Raw genomic sequence first — 9,048 nt, 5'->3', positions numbered from 1 at the left:
CAGTTTTCCCAGTGCACGAATCAGATTAATTACTGTTCAAATGTTCAGGTACCTTGCAACCAGCCATAGTTTATTGAAGTTTTATGACATCCCGGTCAGAAGTATTTTCATGAAGATATTAACAGGTTAATCCCTGTTCTTTAACACCCGCTGATGACTGGAGAGTGAGATTCTGAAATAACAATCGCTTGAAACTCAAATGAAATACTCTTCCAAATGGGTGAGATTCATTCCTGTTCGTAGGCTTAGATACGGAGCAATCAAATATAATGGATTGAAATTACATGATATCGGAGTGAATTATATTCCTTAATGATAATAATAATTTAAACCCTGTTGCCTAACTCACGCAAATCGTTTGAACAGTGAGATACCAAAACACGTTCGCCTGAAGCTCACATGAAATACTATTCGAATTAATCGTTTTGAAGTTGCAAGAAGGAATAATTGTGTTTGCATTTTATTTGCAAATCTTTTCTGTTGTTGCAAGCAGATACTTTACGCCATTCTTCAGCTCCTCCCTGAATTTTCTCTGTGTCAGGCCATAGATACACGTGTTGGTGCAGCAACTGAGAGAAGACAACATGAACCCACATACCTGTAGGATGAATGACGGTGAGCTGAAATATCTGTCGGTGTAGAAATAGTTTTCGGATTGCCAATTCACAGAATACACAGCATAGGGCATCCAAAATAATATGAAATTGGCTGAAAGTGCGAACAACAGTATCATTGACTTTCTCCGGTTTGCTATCTCCGGGTCATTACAATTCTCACCGCTTTTTCGAAGTCCCTGGCGAACTCTATTTGTCGCTATGATACGTTTGACGGTTGAAACATTAAAGAGCACGATTAAACATATTGGTAGTAATGGTGTTATGATGATGTCAAATACCTCGTAGGCTTTCCACAGGGGTGATGTGAAATATTCTGCTGAAGAAACACAACGCCATCGATCCATTGAAAAGTAATATGGAATGGCCTGGGCACAACACGCCGCACTCACTGTTGCTACCACCACAGTCGCTGTTCTCTCGGTGCAATATCGGTTCCGCAGCTTCTCACAGCAAATCGCGATGCACCGATCAAAAGTGAAAGCTACCGTCAACCAAACAGAACAGTCCAAGCTTGCGAGACTCAGGACATGTAGTAGAGAACACGTCGGAGTTACGAGCAAGAAATTAGTAAATAAATAGATATGATTTATCCTCTGTAGTATAATAACAATGATAACCACCATCAGATCGGCCACCGCCATGGCCACAAGGTAGAGAGCGATGCATTTGGACAGACCGCACTTCCCGCGGGACAGGATCACAATCGCCGTTAAATTAACTGAAAGAAATTATTAAAACATACGATCATTAACCGCAGAATGATTCGTGTGACTTTATTTGCCTACTGTCAGTAATAGTCGAACGGGCCATAGTTTGGTGTCAGGGTATCCTTCCACTTAATACACGATTAACATCTCGCCAGTTTCACATCCAGCAGTTAACCCTCAGGCGGCTCTGTTATGTAGTCAGTAACGGGCCGTGTCCCAGTCACGGAAGGCGAGGTTATCAAGAACTGTCCCTAATAGGATGGCGTCTTGCGGAGAGCGGCACGGATGGTGGACAGATTGATTTTGATTTCAGACAGTATGACGTATTTACAATTCTTTAAAAGCGATTATTTATTTGGCTTCCATTTAAAATGTTTTTTTTTTTCATAATTACATCGAATAAAGATCATGAATGCATTTTAAATCCAGATTCACACGCTGCGCTCTCTGTAAGAACAAGGGACGGACCAGCGATGTGTCCTGAATACTAGATGCCCAAGAAAAAAGAGATGCCAAACTTGCGAATGGGCACCACGGGTGAACTAAACAGAGCTTTGCCGAGACAGTTGTGATCAGTGAATTAATCGTGGGAAATGCGCATGATCATAAAAATCAAAACGAATTTGAAATCAATGCCCCAAAATTAAATTCTGCACATTCAATAATAATTTATGGGATCGTTAAAAAGAAAATGAGGAAGGGGGAAGCCACTGAACGGGAGGTTAATACATCAAGACACACATGATACTCCTCACTTCAGCAGACAGTCACGCTGGAAAGACAAGGTAATGGAGTGATGGCTGCAGCTGCTGGTTTGAGGAGAATCCTATTTTTCTTTGCAGAAACAGATTAATTGTCCGACAGACCACTCTGAAAAATCATCTGCATGGCTGCGTTTTCTCCGCTATCGGGGAGGACCCGTGAGAAAGAGTCACGTTCGCTGATTGAACATCAATGGCAGATACCAAGGTAACTCCACTGAAACATTCAGGATCGAAGGACCTCGGAGGGTTGGCCACATTTATATAAATATAAATATAATATAAATATATTTATATATATAAATTCCTTCAGTTCATGATGACAGGGGAGGAATAAGTAATTTAACATGGGGAGATGCGGGAACAGCTGATAATACTTTGGGATTTAATAACTGAGGTGCATCAAGTCTCCTCGTCCCTACAGTGAAATTTGAGGATTTAATGAGAGGAATCGTGCCGGGAAAGCCGGACGTCAGAGGAAGATAATACGGCACAGGGCGGGCTCAGCGTTGACCGGATCTGGTAAGTCAGTACTGTCGCTATCAGGATGTTGCGCGAAGTGATATCTTTGCAAACTGCTCTGATGAAGTCCTGCTGCAGGGTCTCCTCGAACATTTCTTCCTCTACATAAATGCTGCTTGTTGGACGGAGTTTCGCCGGCATTGTGGGTGCGGTAGTCTCGGTCTGCGCGTTTTGTAAGCACACTTAAACATTTCTGGCATACAGTTGTGTCCACGATAGTATAAAACCGTATCAAACGCCCAAACAATACACAAATGCAAGATGAAACATTTTAACGCGAATTACAATTAGAAGATAAATTAGAGTGAAGGTTTCTTTTCACCGTCCAATGCACTGGACCGGAAATGCAACTATGAATCGAGATTCATTTAGTCTACGATACCCCGAGAGTAACACAAACACACAACATTACCCGGAATTCCGAGTGCTGCAACCACCGGGCAGTAAATTCTGACGATGTTGAAAATTGCGGAGTATCCCATTTGCTACGTGAAGCAGCGATCGGTTGCACAAAATGTCCCAAATGCCTGCAAGCACTGATCCAAAGAGTTCTTATACACCAGTAGGAACCTCGCTTAAATTACCTGGTGCTCCCAATCGTCTGATTAGACACAATCCAATGAACAAACACACAGTGTAACTACTTATTGTGTCATTGTTGTTTATATTTAGCTCTTCAAAGAGAACTAGAAGGACATTCATTCAGTCCTGTTTCGAAGCATATTCCGTGGAGAGAGTTAGTGCAGCTCTGGTTTGCAATGCTCGAATCGTGCATGGAGAGACATAAAAACAACAGAGTAGCCGCAGTGGCGGCTTTATATTTTCCCTGGGACTACATTAGTGCCCAACACATGTCCTTTGAAGTTACCCGTCTGACCTCAAGCTCATGGCCTGTGATATGATTCCCGTTAGCTCCCTGAGAATGACAGCTGTCCGCTCCCCAATCTATGACTCTCATGGCCTCATAAACTGGTATCAAGATTTTTCCTCAGCTTTCTCTGCTCCAGAGCCCGTCATGGCATGTGCTTTCTCAGTCACTCCATCAACATGGGCAGCCAATTTCAGTAGGAAACAGAGTTGGACCCGAAGCATTCTCTGTCCGTCAGATTGTTTGAAGTCGTATCATTAGCGGTGTCTTGTCTCTTATCATTTGGTTTTCAAAGATGCAATGACACAGACTTGTTCTCAATAAACTCATCTGGTGATTCTGTCTCCACATCCGCAAGGGAAATATATCCTGCAGTATCCCTTCTAAACAATCCATAATGCCACCAATCTTTGTATCATCCACAGACAGAGCATTCCACCCACACACAGGGCACCAGAACATCTGCAGCTGCTGGAAATCCAACACACACACACACACACACAATGCTGGAGGAACTCAGCAGGCCAGGCAGTGTCTACGGAAAAGAGAAAACATTGAACGTTTCTGTCAGGACAGAAGTGCAACCACCCATATCTCCATGCAAGTCACAGACATGCAGAGCGAATATCTCCATTCAAGTATTATTCCCTCGATTGAATGGGGAAAACACACTTTTGAAACCTAACAAGTGAAGAGCGCATGTTGCTACATGAAGTACAATAGCATGGGTGAAACAGTGGCTGATGTTCAGGAATCAAAGAGCAGGAACACTGGAAGCATTTCTGGCTGATGCCGGTGACTGTTGGTATCCGACACGGGTTCGTGTTCCGATCGTTTCGTTTTAGAGTATATGTCAATAATGTGGCTGAAGTCACTGATGGCTTTGTGGTCAAGTAGGTAGACTGTAGAAAGATAGAAGGAGGACCAGGTAAGTTGGAGGAGGCAGAAAGCCGCAGAAGGACGGAGACCGAAGAGGAGAATGGACAAAGAATTGACGGATGAAGTACATTGTCGGGAAGTGGATGACCAAATGTCCAACAACAACTGAGATGTTGAGAGACTTGGAAGTCCAGGTGCAGGATTCTCTAAAGCTTTGTTGCAGGTTGAGTCAGTCGTGACGAAGGCAAACGCGATGCTTCCATTAATTTCAGGAAGACTAGAATATAAAAGCAAGAATGTTGAGTCTTTATAAAACACCGCTGAGGCTGCACGTCAAGCGTTGTGAAACTTTTCGATCCTGTCATCTCCGAAAGGATCTGCAGAAACAGGAGAAGGTTCAAAGACAATTCGTGAAAATGATTCCAGGACTGAATGACGTGTCATATGAAGAGCCTTTGGTGGCTCTGTGAGACCATCGGTTCCGGGAAGGGAAGTAGAAATTAAGAGCACATATCACATGACGTACGGGTGAAATGTTCAGAGGACCTGGGTGTTCTTGTATAGAAATAACTGCAGATACAGCAGAATTAACATGCAGATGCAGCAGGGAATTGGATGGCCAAACAAAATGTTGTTTTGTGGTGCAGGATGGTTGAAATATAATGGCAGAATTGTCTCGCAGGGACAATATCAGGATGGTTGATCAGTTATCCCTCTCAGTGCCATTCTCATGCCTCCTCCCCTGACTATCAAGAACCTACGAACTTCCTCCGCTTTTTTATAGAACAGAAGAAAATCCGAAGATGCTGGAATCCAAGTAACACAGGTCCCGATGAAGGGTCTCGGCCTGATCTCCCTGAAGCCTATCAGGATCGAGTTGATGTCAGGAGGATGTTTCCTCTGATGGATGACTGGAGGGCTGACCATTGTGAATGGAAATGAGGAGGAATTCCTTTAGCCACAGGATACTGAGTCTGCCACAGGCAGCTGTGGACGGCAACAAATGGAGTATAATTAATGCGGAACAACAAACACATATTGCCGGAGGAACTCAGAAGGCCACGAAACATATACGGAAAAGAGTTAACAGTCGACGGTTCAGCCTGAAACCCTTCATCAGGACCTGTGTTGCTCAAGGGTCCCTACAAATTCTTCACTATTCTAATTAGAGGCTGCTGGCCATGGAGTTGTGGAAAATAAGGGATCCTTATCTCATTCTCAGATGGTGATGAGAGGGCGTATAGGAGCGAGTTGTGCCAACTAGTGGAGTGGTGTCGCAACAACAAACTGCCACTAACATCAGTGAGATGAAGGAGATGATTGCGGAGTTCAGAAAGATTAAGACAACTGATCACATACCAATCCTCGTAGAGGGATCGGAATTGGAGAGAGTGAACAGTTTCAAGTCCCTGGGTGTCAAAATCAATGAGGACCTAACCTGCTCCCAACATACCGATGCGGTTATAACGAAGGCAAGACATCGTATACACATAATTAGGAGTTTGAAGGGATTTGGAATATCAACACATACAGTCAAAAACTTCCATAGTTGTACCGTAGAGAGCATTCTGAGAGGCTGCATCACTGTCTGATGTTATGGAGGTGCTGGTGGGGTTGGTGCTACTGCACAGGACCGAAGAAGCAGCAGAAAACTTTAACAGTCTGCTTCATCTTCGGTGCTAGCCTAAACAGAACCCAGGGCATCTTCTAGGAGTGGTGTCTCAGAAAGGCAGATCCACTATAACCTCCATCACCCAGGAATTGCCCGAGCCTCACTGTTACCATCAGGTAGAAAGTACAAAAGACTGAAGACACAGAGTCAGCGATTCAGGAACAGATTCTTCCCCTCTTCCTAAATGGACATTGAACTCTTGGACACTACTTCACTTTCTTACAAACACACACACACACACACACACACACACACACACACACACAATCTATTCAATATACAGTACGTATACTGAAAAGCATTTATTATTACTGTTGTTATTATTATTATTTTGTTTTTTTCTTCGATATTATGAATTGCTGCTGCTATTTTAACAAATTTCAGAACACATGCCGGTGATAATAAACCTGTTTCAGATTCTGATTCCCCAATTTCAGACTTCACACTCACACATGAATGTGAACATTGAATGAACGGCCTGTTCATGTGCTGTACTGTTCTTTGTTCTCTGTTCCCTGTTTAGAAGAATGAGAGGAGATCTCAGGGAAACACAAAATTCTTTCAGGGCTCAGCAGGCAGGATTAAAACAGGATGTTTCCCCTGTCTGGGGAGTGAAGAACTGGGTAGGGGGGGATAGCTGGTGGTGGGAGTCTGTGGAGTCTCAGTCATTTCGTTAATTTAAAGTCACACAGCCATTCGTTGTAGAGTATAGAATTTTTGCACTTTGGCCCATCACCTCTGTGCTGACCGATTTACCCACCTATACTCGTCACAATGGTAGATATTAGGTCAGTCTCCTTCTGTGTCTTGCCTGTTACAGTGTCAGTCCAAGTGTATTTTAAACAGAGGACTGAAGGCCTGTGACCTGCGGGAGTCGGTGCTGGTGTCGCGGTTGTTTTTTTCATAGTAATGATTTGGGTGAGAATGTAGGTGACATAGATAGTAGGTTTGTGGATGGCACTAACATTCACGGTATAGTGGACAGCGAAGAGGCATCTCTATGTTAAGAGATCAACGATCAACTCCAGAGATGGGTGGAGTGACATGTTGGGAAATAGATCTCGGCAGGTCCGTGGATAAGAAAGGTGGAAAGGAATAACTGGTGAATGCGATTAGCTCAAGTTGGTTAACAAGAGCTGCCCGAGTCTCCCCCGATCCCTGGGACCGCGCTGCCCGAGTGTTCCCATAGTCCCCGGGGATTCTCTAATTCTCTGCTTTCTCCCCACCACTCCCGTCTCTGTCACCCTGGATGTGGAAACGGCGAGTCTGACAACGGGTAGAGATTCACAGACTAAGCTTGTGTGCTGGGATCGGAGGGATTTACATCAGGGAGACATTAAAGGAAGGAGGATGTGGCGGGGAATCGGGTCTGGTGTCTAGGAGTCGCCGCAGTGTCTGTGGAAACGAAGAGAGGTGTCGGACTGAGTCCGGAGACCCGATTCTGCGTCATCAGACGTTATTGTGAAGTGTTCCAGCGTGGTTATGACGTGATCAATGTTACCCCTGAGTCCCGTCTCCCTGCCGGTCCCATCCCCGGGAGGGTGGGAGTTTATCTCAGTTACGAGTCCGGGACAGTTTTATTTTACAACGCGGAGACCAAGTCCCATCTCCACACCTTCACTGGGAATAAATTCACGGGGAAACTTTATCCTCTCTTCGTGACTGGAGATCAAACCCAGTGACTGTGAATCTGCGGACGGTAAAATAATCAGGAGATGAGAATTATCGATCCGTTAATTTTAACTCGTTTATTGCATCCGTCAACGGAACAGAAACACTGCGGTTTCAGCAGCAGCCGCAGGCGGTTAATCTGAGATCCCCCGGGACCTGAAGTCCACCCGAATATTCTATCAAGGCTAAATGGGATAACTGGGGGTGGAGTCAGGTGCATCTTGGAAAGACCATAAGACATTGAAGCAGAATTATGCCATTCAGCCCATCAACTCCGCTCGGCCATTCCATCATGGCTGATCCCGGATCCAAATCAACCCCATGCACCTGCCTTCTCGCTATATCCTTTGTGGACTGATGCTCGGATCGATCAGGAAATGATAAACCCGCCTTAAATATACCAACAATTTTCCAATATCCCTTGAAAACCACGGCTCTCTCAAACTTTTAACCTTTCCTTTCAAACTGACAGGAACATAAAGATTCAGCACCCTCAAAATTTCACCTTTAAATGACCTCCATTTCTCTATTACATCCTTCCCATAAAACAAATTTTCCCAATCCACTCCTTCTAAATCCTTTCGCATCCGCAAAGTTAGCTATTCTGCAATCAAAAATCTGAACCATGGGTCCAGACCTATCCTTCTCCAGAATTATATAGAAACTAAACATATCCGATATGGATTTGCCAGAAGAGAAGTTATTTCCAATTAACTGTTCTTAGTTTCTGCGTAATACCCCCGTAATATGCCGTTTTTCAGTTTACAAATATCTCATCCTTATCTGTAGCTATCTTGGAAGTGAGGGAGTTGAGGTCTCTGTCAGCTTACTGCTCACCCACTGAGAGGTCATCTGAATAGACTCATTATCCAACAGCAGGTTGTAGTACAATCCCATTTGCTTCATTGCACCCTTTCCAATCCTGAGTTCTGCTCTAATAGACTCAGTATCTGAACCCCCCACTATGTCTTCACTGATTGCAGCTGTGATCTTCTCCCTGATTCATAATTCAACTCACACCTCTTTTACTTCCTTCTCCAGCTTTTGAAGAACTTCAAAAGCCTGGTAGATTCATCACGCATCCCTTCCCATCTATCACCCAAATCTCTGTAATGGCCACAGCATCGTAGCTCCATGCCCAGGTGTGTATTCCACAAACTATATATCTCATCATTGCTATTTATTTGATTTTTCCTGTTCGAACGTTCACCGGTAACCAGCTTTGTGTCCAGTCCTTCACTAAGTGACCTGGTTTTCCGATTCCCAGCCGCCTGTAATACCAGTTTAATCCTCCCGAGTAGCATTAGCCAAGTAAATTAGTTAACCTCCAGATCACCTGCAAACCGTCCCT

Source organism: Hypanus sabinus, assembly GCF_030144855.1.
Source record: "Hypanus sabinus isolate sHypSab1 chromosome X2 unlocalized genomic scaffold, sHypSab1.hap1 SUPER_X2_unloc_24, whole genome shotgun sequence".
Lineage (NCBI taxonomy): Eukaryota > Metazoa > Chordata > Chondrichthyes > Myliobatiformes > Dasyatidae > Hypanus > Hypanus sabinus.
Note: the sequence above shows the minus strand (reverse complement) of the source record.